Source organism: Artibeus jamaicensis, unplaced genomic scaffold (genome assembly GCF_021234435.1).
Source record: "Artibeus jamaicensis isolate MK-2021 breed Jamaican fruit bat unplaced genomic scaffold, CSHL_Jam_final contig_354, whole genome shotgun sequence".
NCBI lineage: Eukaryota > Metazoa > Chordata > Mammalia > Chiroptera > Phyllostomidae > Artibeus > Artibeus jamaicensis.
This window is the reverse complement of record NW_026521803.1, coordinates 27,418,030-27,431,745: the sequence shown is the minus strand read 5'-3', so window position 1 is coordinate 27,431,745 and position 13,716 is coordinate 27,418,030. Positions and strand designations below refer to the sequence as shown.

The window sequence follows — 13,716 nt, the reverse complement described above, 5'->3', positions numbered from 1 at the left end:
TGACAAATTATTGATGTTCTCTAAGCCTTTGTTTCCTTGTTTGTAAAACTTCCGTCCTTGCAGGATGAAGTGAGTTAACACATTAAAGCACCTAATGCAAAACAAGCACAAAGTCTTTTAGGCCCTGGCTGGTAGAGTTCAACAGACTGAGCATGGGCCCGCAAACCAAAGCGTTGCCTGTTCAATTCCCAGTCGGGCACATGTCTGGGGCCAGGTACCCAGTGAGGGGCATGTGAGAGGTAATCACATATTGATGTTCCTTTCCCTCTCTTTCTCCTTCCCTTCCCCTTTCTAACAATAAATAAAATATTTTTTTAAAAAGGAATAGTATCTTTTAATCTTTATAAGGCACTTCTCTCTAATCAAAGTCATCTAGTTCATTCATATATTCAACACATATTTACTGAGTATGAAATGTCAGCTAATATTCTAGGCACTGGGAAATACACACTACCTTCCAAACAGAACTTACAGTTTAAAGAGTCAATCAAATAATCACACAAATAAATCTAAAAGGTATTACTCTGGCAAGTCTGGTAGAGAAAAAGTACGTTGGCACCATGAAAGGAGAAAGAGAAGAGGAATGTGACATAGCCTAAGAGATCTAGGAAGTCTTCCCTGAGGAGGAATAAGAACCTACTAAATAAAGGAGGGGAATAGAGATTTAAGCTGACTTATAGTTCAAAAAGACAGTTCTGGCTGCAACAGTGGAGACTGGATGAAGAAAAAGAGTAAATGTCAGTAAAACAATTTGAAGGCAAGGCAAAAAGAAGTATGGTAGCTCTGGACTAAATGGTAGTTGCAACAGACATGGATGAATCTGAGAGATCAAAGACTAAATATGGGACATGAGAAAGGATGGTGTCAAGTCGGGCAGTGAAACTATTCTAATAGACACTGTAATGAAAGACGGGCATAAGACATTTGTCAAAACCCCCAGAACTGTTATTCTGTATTATTCAACACAGTATCTGTTTTCCAACATAAAAAGCAAGCCCTAATGCAAACTTGCTCTTCAATAATATAGCAATATTAGCTTATCAATGGTAACAAATGTAAACTAATTCAAGGTGTTAATAAATGGATAAAACTCAGAAGGGGATATATAGAAACTGTACTTTCTGCTCAATTATTCTGCAAACCTAAAACTGCTCTAAAAAGTCTTATCATACAATTATTTTAATGCTGAGGAAACTAGTTGGCTTGGTGCTGCTGGGGGCCAACTTTGCCCTCAGGAGAAAAAAACCTAGTGGAAAATAAATCCCCCAAAGAAAAGCAATACAAAGGCAGTACACATAGAGAAACAGTGCCCAGATAGCAAATGAGTTCCTAAATCCAACTAGGCCAGAGGCCAGAGGCCAGTTGTACACTGGACTTACCACAGTTAAATGAACCTATTAAATCTCATTTTTGCTTCTTAAAAAATGCATGTGAAGCTACTGTGTATGTTTTACAGTTATCTTCTGCATAAATATTTTCATAGGAGTTAGGGTCATAGCATACAAAAAACCACTGCAATTAAGGCTCTACTTGTAGACTTCATAGAATGGGAACAGAAGAACAAGCTGCATTACCTTGGCTTTTACTTCTCAACACTGGAAAACTAGTGCCTCCAAGGGACACTACTGATGCTGTTGGTCAATTTTAGACATGGCATAAATAACCACGAATTCTCCAAGGCCTTAAAGATTTTCAAAAAGTTTCAAAGAATAGTTTAAAAAGCAAAAAGATATAGGCAAGTTAAAAATACAACACACTAAAAGAAAGCCTCAGTCACTAGTAATTCTTTAAAGGTTTTATTTATTTATTTTTTAGAGAGAGGGGAAGGGAGGGAAAGGAATATCAATATGCGACAGACACATCATTCAGCTACCTCTCCAACACCCCTCAGTGGGGACCTGGCCCACAACCCAGGTAATGTGCCCTGACCAGGAATCAAACCAGCAACCTTTTGGTTCACAGGCCAGCACTCAATCCACTCAGCCATAACAGCCAGGCCATTTTCTTTTAATTAATGAATGTTTTGTTGCGTATTTGTATAATTTTTTTTAAAGTTGTACTTTTAAAAAAACAGAAGTGATCTAACCACACTGGCAACTATCTAAACAATTCTATTTAGGTTTTTGGAACTTTTTAATTATTTTTATTAATTATTGTTCATAGTTAACCTGAAATGTATAATCCTCATTTCTAAGAAAAGAATATGTAGGTCAATGGCCAAGATATATTTAGAATTGTTTCTGAATCTCCAACCTGCTTATTAACCTAAGACTAGATCATGCTACACAAGTAGCTTCCAATAACCAAAATAAAAATTATGAACACCTGGATCTTTACAAAAATTAAATTAGTTTATACATTTAAAAGGTAAGGTTTTAATACAGACTCCATTAAAATAAATTTTCCTAATGTATTTAAAGTTTGGTATTAAAATTTGGTTTTGCACAAATACAAAAGATATCCTTTGTATAAATTAAGGCATAGTTATATTTTCCACTTAAGAAGTTAAACAAGACTACACCTTTGATAATTTTCCTTAAAAACAAAACATCCATTGTTCTGATTCATTTTATAGAATCCACACCATTTCTGTATCTTTATATTGAAAGAAAACTGTACATAGTTTTCCATGTGCTTATTTTCAATTATGCCCAAGGTACACCAAATGGTTAATCAATAAAAGTAAAAACTTTGCCATATAAAGAGGAGAGGAGTTACTAAGCAAAAGAGGTGCAGTTTAAATAACCTCTAACAGTGTACAATACACACACTTTTTAAAAGTTGTTTAACAGGCTTACCTTCAAAATTTTTAACTGACTTAGAGTTTAAATATTCAACTATGCATGTTTACTACTGAATCTGTTGAGTCAAAAATGATGTACTCTTAACACTAAAAAACCAAAGCAATTGGACTATTTTTTTAATTTTTTTATTGATTATGCTGTAACAGTTGTTCTATTTCCCCCCTTCATTCCCCTCCACCCTACCCCGCATCCCCACCATTACCCCCCCTTTAGTTTATGTCCATGTGTCTCAAGTCCTTTAGATTCTATATTTCCCATGCTATTCTTGCCCCCCCCATCTATTTTCTATCTACTGTCTATGCTACTTATTTTCTGTACCTTCTCCCCCCATCTCCTCCTCCCACTCCCCTGTTGCTAACCCTCCTTGAGATCTTCATTTCTATGTTTCCACTCCTGATCTAGCTGTCCTTTTAGTTTGCTTTCGTTTTAGGTGTGGTTGTTAATAACTGTGAGTTTGTTGTCCTTTCACTGTTCATGTTTCTTTAACTTCTTTTTCTTAGATAAGTCCCTTTAACATTTCATATAATAAGGGCTTGGTGATGATGAACTCCTTGAATTTGATCTTATCTGAGAAGCACCTTATCTGTCCTTCCATTCTAAATGAAAGTTTTGCTGGATAGAGCAATCTTGGTTGTAGGTCTTTGGATTTCATGACTTAGAATACCTCTTTCCAGCCCCTGCGTGCCTGTAAGGTCTCTTTTGAGAAATCTGCTGACAGTCTGATGGGGACTCCTTTGTAGGTGACTATCCCCTTAGCTCTTGCTGCTTCTAGGATTCTCTCCTTCATTTTAATCTTGGCTAATGTAATTATGATGTGCCTTGGTGTGTTCCTCCTTGGGTCCAACTTCTTTGGTATTCTCTGAGCTTCCTGGATTTCCTGGAAGTCTATTTCCTTTGCCAGATTGGGGAAATTCTCCTTTATTATTTGTTCAAATAAGTTTTCCACTGGTGGCTGTGCCTTTCCCCCTTCTGGTACCCCTATAATTCAGATGTTGGAGCATTTAAAGATGTCCTGGAGGTTCCTAAGACTCTCCTCATTTCTTTGAATTCTTGCTTCCTGACTCTTTTCTGTTTGGCCATTATTTGCTTTCTTCTGATCCACTCCATTGATTTGAGTCCCAGTTTCCTTTTCATTGCTATTGGTGTCCTGTGCAATTCCATTCATTTCAATTAGTTTCGCCTTCATATATTTGTCTAATTTGTGGCTATAATCAACCAGTTCTGTGAGGATCCTGATGACCAGTGTTTTAAACTGTGCGTCTGAGAGTTTTGCTATTTCCTCATCGCTTAGATCTATGGGCTCTGGTGCTTTGAGAACTTGGGACATTTTTGGTCTGTTCTGGCCCTTTAAGTGTGAGAAGCGGTGCCTTGGACTCCCAGGTCGCTGGGTTGTGACGCTGTATGTGGGGGCGTGGTCAGAGCAGGGAAATGGCGGCGCCCTCTACTGCCGCTTGCCACGGGGACCGCCGGCCCCAGTCCAACCGCCCACTCCCTCACCTGTCCGCTCGCACACAAATGGGCGACCACAATTAACACGCAGCACCGCTTCCCCACTGCCTCCTTCGCTTCCCCCGCTGTCTCCTTCGAGGTCGCTCGCCTGGTGGCTCTCTGGGTCGCTCACTAGGTCCAACCCTGCGCCTGGATTCTGCGGCCTGGATTCCCTGCGCCTGAGTCCGGCTGACCGAGTCCTCCTGTGCAACCCCTCACCAGCCGCTGGTTTCGCCCCTTACCGGTCAGGCTGAAGAATTTGTTGTTAACGGACTTCCGAAAAGTTCAATTTTCCGTGTTCTGGCTGTGTTTTCTGTTGCTAATATTTAGTTGTCTCTAAACTTGGTTGTGTGAGAAGGCATGGCACATCCACCTATGCCTCCATCTTGCAACTGGACTATTTTTAAACTGGTGTAAAAAACACTTTTTATATGGATGAGACTTTTAAAACAAAAGTCATGAAACCACCAACAAGAACATAGCTAACCAAATTATTTGTGTAAATATTTTCACTCACCCCCCTCCGCCCCATTAAATTACAAATCTTAAAAAGTGGATTATGTTAAACATCTTCAGTTCACTCACAGTTCCTAACACATAATATGTAATAAATATTTGTTGAGTTGATGAAAACCATTTTTAAAAATCACCAAGACACTAATGAAATACCTTGTTTGCTTAAAACTTAGCATTCTTGACCTTTATAAAAATACATTCCATTACATAGAATCAACATGATTTCTGATAGAGTAACTCTCCTTTTCTCTTTCCACATAAAAACATAAGACAAAACTAACATAATTGTTACTAGTCTAGTAAAGTTGTTTCGGTACACTTAGAATACTGTATTATAAAATGATTGTGTATTTATGCATAAAGATGCAAAAACCAGACTCAACAAAACTAAAAAGGTAGAGAACAGTAGTACATCAATAAAAAACAAAATGAAACCCCCTCTCCCCAGTCGTTTAGATCCTGGAAGAGATTTCACTACATCTGTAACAATGATGTTCCAAAATCTTTTGAAGTAGAAAAATTAACCTCTTTTCTAATTTTCATATATAAACACTAACAACTTAAAACGACAACAGTAGTCTTATCTTAAATAAGCACCAACACTGCAAAACAAACTTTGCTTTTGAAAAACATCTTTCTGTTTTTGAGGTTAGTTTTTCCACTATCAAGCTGCAGCATGGACAGTACAGGAACCAAAGATCAGGACTGAAATAAAAACACTACAGAATTACATATACAGGGTCCAGCAGAAATAATACCTCTCTTTTTTTAATCACAAAATATTTTATTAAAAAGTCATAAGCAGCCCTGGCTGGTGTGGATTGAGCACGGGCCTGCGAACCAAAGGATCGTGGTTAGATTCCCAGTCAGGGCACGTGCCTGGGTTGCAGGCAGTTCCCAACAAGGGATGCACAAGAGGCAACCATACACTGCTATTTCTCTCCCTCTCTCCTTTCCTTACCCTGTAAGGATAAATAAATAAATATATTTTTATAGTCATAAGCAGATAATTCTGTAACATAACAGTATCACACTCAAGCACATCATATGACACTTTAGGTGAAATGTTCAAATTAAAACTATAAATTATTACACCATAGTATTACCCTGCCAACCACACTCAAGCAGGACTTACTTCTGCTGGACCCTGTAGAAGATGGCCATTTTCTCCACAGCAACTCTTCCCTTCCCTTAGTTTCAAAAGGAAGAGGTTGAACAGGCTATAAACAAGACACAGTTTAAAAGACTCAGAACTGAGAATGATAAAAGGCACTCCCAGTGAGGAATAATGACTAATAAGCTGATGGAGATAGGCAATAAGCACAAACAGCTGCTAACATCACAGAGAACCAAACATTATGTGCCTCCTGATACAAGTGTACTCATTATCTGTAGAGTATTCTTGCCCACTCAAAGAAAAAGAAAAAAATAAGAAAGATTATACCTATAGAAACTGAATCTGATCAAACCTAATACCAATTAGCAAGAAACCCAGGGGACAGAGGAACTTGTTTAATACCACCAATACAGGAATATAACTGGCAAATTCAAACTGGGAAACCCCTATTTCTTCAACAAATAATTTGCCAGGAATAACAAATGGAGGGGGCTCCTAACTGGTGTGCTCAGTGGATTGAGTGCCAGCCTGCAGACCAGGGAGTCACCAGTTCAATTCCCCACCAGGGCACATGCCTGGTTGCAGGCAGGGTCCTTGGTGGAGGGCATTCCAGAGGTAACCACATGTTGTTTCTCTCCCTCTCTTCCTCCCTCCCTTCCCCTCTCTAAAAAATAAATAAAATCAATCCTAAAAAAAGAAAAAGAAATGGAGGGGAACCTAGAATCTATAAAACGATGCACAGATCTCATTTGCCTCTTCACCTCAATGATTGTTAAAAACACATTTATGAGGTAGTAGAGAAATCTGAACCCTGAATATCATATGATATTAAGACATTACTGCTAATTACTTTTCAGTGTGGTAATAGTTATATGGTTCTCTTTTTTCCTTCAAGAGTGAAGTCTGCTTAAGAAACCGAGTGCTAAAAAGCTGGTGTACAGAAAGGGAGCACTAAAACTTAATGTAGTTCAATGATCTGGCCTCCCTGGAACTGAAGTATAAATTCCAAGATTGCAACAACGGGAAGAGAGCAGCTTAGCCTGCTGGCCAGCCAACCTCTTCTCCACTGATATAAGCTCTATAAATAGACCAAGGGTGATAATGGCTGCTCAAATCACTTCATGAGGCAGATACCACCACTACTGACTTGTACCTGGCCCAGTACCAGGACTGTGCATAAACCAGCATCAAGTAAGATGCCAAGAAGTTACCAAATGCAAAGAATGAACAATGGTTAATGAGAGACCCTCTAAGTACTCAAAAGCACCAACAGTGTAAATTAAGAATACTTTAAAACAAAGGTTCTACATTTCCTCCAAGGGTTCTGTTTGGCCATTTTCTATCTCCCTCAGAAGACAATATACATAAAGATTTGTTACCACACACTGAGACCTGAGGTCCCCAAGATAAATATTGCCAGAAACCTATCCACTATACACGACCTCAGACTCATAGCAAATTGTTTGGTGGTCTGTATCGGAGAAAAATAATGGGAAACCCATGATGATAAAATGTTGATTTAAGAATAAACTATACTTCTATACTCTGAGTTTTTTTAAAATTAAGGCGGACAGGACACTGCTTAAAATCTTAACCACATGAGGTTTTTGTTTTTTTGTCCTTAACAGAAAGGAAAACAGTCCTGTTTTCGTACAGTTTCAGTCCACACCCAACTTCCCTCTCCCCAACAATATCTCTCTCTAATTATAAGGCACCTAACAAAATGCTGACTCTGGACATCATAAAAGTTTTTCGTTTTTTTTTAAACCAGACAACTCAGTAAAAAATAACTCCCACTGATCCTTTTGGTTATCTTGTTTCCCTAATGCTAACCACATTAGTGAAAACATTCATTTCTAGATTACCTAAACACAATCCTAGTTAATACAGATTCACAGGAATGGCTGTGTAAGTTGTTTTGTTTGTTTGTTTTCTGGTATATACTGTAAATTTTAACATATTTAATTTTTTTCTGCTTTGAACAACAATCACATCTAATTTAGTAATACCTAGTTTTGATTCCAGAGTCATAATAAAATACTTTTATAAAAAAGTATTTTATAGCCCTGGCTGGTATAGCTCAGTGGATTAAGCACAAGGTCTGCGAACCAGAGGATCGCAGTTCATGCCTAGGTTGCAAGCCAGTTCCCTGCAGGCCAGTTCCCAGCAGGGGACGCACCAGAGGCAACCATACATTGATGTTTCTCTCCCTCTCTCCTTCCCCTCTAAAGATAAATAAATAAATATTTTTTTAAAAAGTATTTTATAAATGAACTGGCAGTACAAAAAGAACATTCAAGGTTCCAATCATTTTCTTTTAAACTCAGAGACCCATATAGGAGCCATCTTCCAAATCCTTATTTTAAATGATTTTATAAAGGAAAAAACTAACTCCATACTATAGTTGTTGTACTTTTTTCCTCCTATAGTCTACTTTTCTTCTCCACACTTCAGAGCAGGAAAGAAACTTAAAAATCCTCTGATTCACTCTACATTTGAGTTCCCTGGGGCCGAAATGAGTTATCTTTGTACAACCATCCCCACCTGGCACCAAAGTGCTCAGTAAATGGTTTCGGTTTTTGTAAATCCTCACCAAGGATATGTTGTAACGATTTAAGGATTTTCCGGGGCCAGGGCAGTGCAGGGTGGAGAGAAACATCCAAGTGAGAGAGCACCACTGACAGGCTGCCTCCCCACAGGCACTCAACCCTGAAACTTTTGGGTGTACAGGACACTGGCTCCAACCAATTTTGCCACCTGGCCAGGACAGTAAATAGGCTTTTTAATTTCACCAGGCATAAAAACCCCCACATACAAATAAAACTAAGTTTTATGGAAAGAGTTCTACCTTTGATTAATCTTACCTAGAAAATACTCATCCAGATAGTTTTAAAATTTAATAAAATCAAATTAGTAACTGGATTTATACCATCTGTCTATTGGCTGTTAAGTGACAGAATCAGAGGAAAGAGGAATGAGGTCCCTATGTTGAATGAAAGAGAACGGAAACAAAATTTAAACACTGTAAATTAAAACTACAAATCCTAAATAAGACAACCATCAAATCCGAGTTACACTGGCTATTTTAACATTATTTTAAAATTACATTTACTATTATCAGCTGCTATTAATATGTTGTGATAAATATGTATAATATATACAACACATAATCCTCCCTAGCAGTTCAGGAATATAGAAGAAAATAAAACAACCATGAAGCTTTTTAGTTTCACCCTGCTCCTTTCTTTTACCACAAGGACATGTGGGCTGAGTGTGAAAACTGACTGAACATCAATCCCACTTCTGCTGAGAAAAGCTGCCCACACAGAAGCAGAAAACACTGGTTATTTCCCTCAAATTCAATCATGAGTCCTTAAAGAGTAGGGAAAGTAGGTACAATTAAAGATAAAGGCTAAGGATTTAGAAAAGTTCCATGACAACAGTCAAATTTAAATTTGACTGAAATTTGACAACTAAAAAATAACTATCAGCCCTGGCTGGTGTGCTTCAGTGGACTGAGTGCTGGCCTGCAAACCAAGGTTGCCAGTTCTATCCCCAGCCGGGTCACATGCCTGGGTTGCTGGTGGGTCCCAGTGGGGGGGCACGTAGGAGGTAACCATACACTGATGTTTCTCTCCCTCTTTTTCTCCCTCCCTTCCCCTCTCTCTAAAAATACATTAAAAAATAAATAAAATAAATAAAAAATAACTATCAAGGCATCAACCCGAAAGAAAAAATTAAAACCAAACAAATTCCTACTTACTGAAATAAGTGTTAAGGGACTGCCTATCTGATCTTTTATATTCCACCTGAGTTCCCCCCACCCCCTGCAAGAGAAGTAGTAGCTCGTTAACAGACTAAGATACTGTACTTTCACAACAGGCCACACTTAACCATTCAAGATGACTGATACTCAAGACTTTCCTTAGCCTGCTCCCTAGCCTGGAATACCCACCTGGAAATCAGCTAAAACCTCAGGTTTAAATGTGTAATTTCCTGTGGCATTAGGGCTCTGTCAGTCTTACCTACCACTCCAGCTCTAGCAAATAGACTGCTGGCACACAGGAAACAATCAATAAACTAGTGTTGTGAGAATAAAGAGGTGCCACGGAATGTTTTATCGTCTGTGTTTTCTCAATAGCTTTGTCACCTTTCTAGTCTCATAGCTTTTTCACAATTAATTTGTCTGTTTCATTTTTACTATATAATTCATAGCTACCCAAGAAACTTTATTTGGCCCCAAACTCTTTCCTAAAATAACAGAGAATACTGAAATCAATATAGTTCAAAAGAAAACATACCACAGTCCATTTTGCCTCTTTTACAGGTTTTCTCAATTATCATCAGTTTGGTAAAGATGTCCCTAGTTACATGCAGAAACATTAGGAAGTTCTAAAGTAGTTTACCAAAGTTATAAACATAGGGCTTGTTTGGGTCTCTAGCATGCACTAATTCCAAACTTTAAAGAGAAAAAACCAAAAATATCCTAATTACCCATATATCAAGTCTATTCATGCATGCATCAGAACAAAACCATAAGATTGAAGGTCCCACCAAAACAACCTCTTAAACGATGAATGACTACACAGGCACCCAGGAATTAAGAGTCATACAGTACGGAGACTTAAGGTCTCCTTAACTCTCCAACGTCACTTATGAAAAGAGAAACCTTTGCAGGACACACAGGGAGCTCTCAGTTCTAAAAGAACTGTCTTAAATTAGAATTTAAAGCTTAATTTATCTTTAATACATAGGTCTTTGATAAACCATGAAGACTACAAAGAGTATTATGACACTTTCATAAATGCATTTATGAGTAATATAAACTTAATTAATGACTACTGTAACAGCTACACTGTGAACTTAATATGAAGCTAATTAACAATGGGAAAGTTTCCAGCTCCAAAATCTAGTCCCTCCCATTTAAAAAAAAAAATCAAAAAAATTCTCTCCATTAATAAATTATATTTAGTTGATGCTTTAGGTATAATATCATGACGTCTCTCCCTGCCTTTCATATTATATACACCTATTTTGAAGTTTATACCTATAATATAAACATTATGAAAAAGATGCAGTTTAAAGTTTTCAGATTAAAGTGGTACTGAAAAGTAATCTGAAATCATCTAATTTAGAAATGCCTAAAAATAAAAATATTTCTCATTTCATGGAACTGTGTAAAACTTCACTAAGGCTTTTTTTAAAGTAGCATACAGATTATCTGAATTTCATCTGGTTTCCTGAATTCATATTTAATTCATAATTTTATATTTTATATTTTATATTTACTGAGCATAAAGTTCTCAACTAGGCATTGTATTGGCCAGGCTACTCTGCCAAAATAATACACTTCCCACTAAAAAACAAACGGTCAGTGGTGTGATTCCTCAGGACATGGGGTAACAACTATCAATTGTAGGCCCCTAAAAATCCTTGTTAAACCAAAAGGCAATGCTCTTACTGGGAAAAAATCACATTGCCAGGATCAATAAAACTACATTAGAAAAGTAAACAGTCTCCATCCTTAAGTATCCCAGGAGAGAGAAGGGTAATTCAAACTGTTAGCATGTGTCCAACGACACTATACAATAACAGCCTAAGCAAAACCGCCAGATGTGGTTGTAGCCAAGAAGTCTACCTTGACAAAGGATACTGTGTCACCTGTCATCAGTGGAATTTTCAATCTACTGGGTACAAGGATTCAGAAAGCAAAAGCTCAGGCAAGAAACCGAACATGCACCCAAGGATAAACTGCTCAAGTGGTTCGATCTGGGAGAACAAGTAGACGTTCACTCCTTCAACTGTGAGCATCTATTCTGTGACAAAGAGGACGATTTTAAAGGCAGAATGAGTTGCCACTCCAAGAATACACTGAGGTCGGTGTTATACGGAATAAAGTTCAAAGTGCTACTGGAGAGAAGAGAACGCTCTGGGAAGAGTCAGAGAAAACGATGATCTTTAACTTGGGGCTCGTCGCTTTACATCCTCGCTGGTTGTCTAAATAAAGTTGACAAACTCTCCAGAGGAGCTCAATTTTGGAGACTGACGTATCCCTCCCAAGGACCAGAGGCGTCTGCGGACCAAAAGAAAGCGCCCAGAGGCAGATGGCACCGCGGCTGGGAAAGCCTTCCTCCCTGGTCCTAGGCTTCCGCTGCGCTGGGGAGGCGGCCTGGGCTCTCAGGGGTCGAGGCAGGTGTCGGCGCCAGACCCCGGCTGGCAGAGCCCGCAGAGTTGGCGGAGATGCAGCCGTCGCCGCTTCCCCCGCCCGCCGGGGAGCCGAAAAGTTGCGTGAAAGCAACTCCAGGGCCGTAAAGCCGCTGCGCCGCGCCGCGCGGCCCGTGGTCTGCGGCAGCTTCAGCCTCCTACTCTCAGCCGCAGGGGAAAGGGACCGGCCTCGCCGGGCCCCCGCGGTCTGGGGGAGGGCTGCGGGGCTGGGGGCTCGGCCCGCCGATTCCAGCGAGCAGAGAGGACGAGAGGGTCACCAGCCGGCGGGCGAGCCGGCAACCAACCCTTCCAGTTAGCCCCGACCCGGGCCGCGCCTCCCTCCAAGTCCAGGCGCGAACACCCGGCACCCGCCGGTGGACCCCTCACTGCCCCAGCGCCGCGCGCCGCAGGCTCCTCACCCCGGCCCGCACCCCGACGACTCGACTCAACCCGACCCCTCCCCGGGACGCAGCCGGCCGCGGCCCGGCACCCCTTCACGCCTCACCTGCTCTCTGCCGCGGCTCCGCACCTCTAAGTCCGCTGCGCTCGCCCCGTCGGGGCACGCACTGACCGCCGGGCCGGGACTCTGCCGGCCGCGGTGCCTTGGAACGCGACGCCCACCGCCGCCTTCTCCTTCTCAGACGAAGCCCCGCCGGCGAGCAGAGAGTCGCGATCAGAAACCCGTCAGGGCCACCAGAAATCTCGCCTCCTCCTCAGGATACACCACCAAGTCCCTTCACTCGTCCGCGCCGCCCGGAGAAAATGTCACCAGAGGCCGTTCCGTTCGGCGCCTCACTTCCGCCCGGAACCACAGAGCCCGCGCCGGCCGGCTAGAGCGGCCGCTGCGGCCGGAGCCCCCAGGGAACGGAGCGGGAGGCCAAAGGAAAGCCAGACAGCGCCATCTGGCGGGAGGGAATTCGCGCTCCTCCCGATGCAGAGAGCCGGGCTCGCAGGCACCGCCTTCCCAGGATTCTTTCCCGCGCTCCCACCATCTGATCAGGCACCGTTCCGTTCCAGAAATATCTTTCTCGGAGGTTCGGAAAGCTAGTCAATGCAAGCCAAGGACAATGCCCTAAGAAAAGGAGCGCTCTTTTTCCCGTAGGCTGCTCCGTACTCACCCCTCCTGAAGCATTCCTGAATGAAGTCCGTGGGTCTGAATGCTTGAGTCACTCCTACAGGGAGTCCCCACCTTTCTCTCCCCTCTTTTTAGAGAATGTACACCGCTCAGCTCCGGGAGACTCAGCTGCACTCTTCTCACGCAGTGCCGTTAACGTCCCGTTCAAGTTTCTGCGAGGTCTGGCAGGTCTCGAAGGTAGATGGCCACCTGCCGGTAGTACGGGGTCCCCAGAGATCCCGCCCCGCCCCTAAATGAGTTGGAGACGCCCCAAATTCCGCCGCAGCATAGTCACTCCTCCGATTTGCAGTTTTCCCTGGGAAGGGTGGCGCACCAGTGCACAATACGAGTTTTTGAGTGTCTTCCTTGAGGCCTGAGATGGGAGAAACCTGCTGGACGGGGGACCCGGAGGGAAGGTGAAGTGGGCACAGGCCACCGGGCGGGTAAAAGAGGTGCTCAGAACAGACTGCACT

At 41.5% G+C, this 13,716-nt stretch overlaps 1 protein-coding gene across 3 annotated transcripts in view; it reads right to left on the bottom strand.

Annotated features, from left to right (window-relative positions):
• Nucleotides 1-13,406, bottom strand: part of ARK2N (arkadia (RNF111) N-terminal like PKA signaling regulator 2N) — a 69,283-nt gene extending 55,877 nt beyond the window's left edge. For 2 of the 3 annotated variants that reach the window (XM_037165054.2, XM_037165056.2), the window contains exon 1: nt 12,635-12,919. The gene's annotated coding sequence lies outside the window, so the exon portion shown is untranslated. Of the gene's footprint in view, nt 1-12,634; nt 12,920-13,247 lie in introns of those variants that run through there. The other variant, XM_037165055.2, reaches the window with a different exon arrangement.
• Between the last annotated feature and the right edge of the window lie 310 nt (nt 13,407-13,716).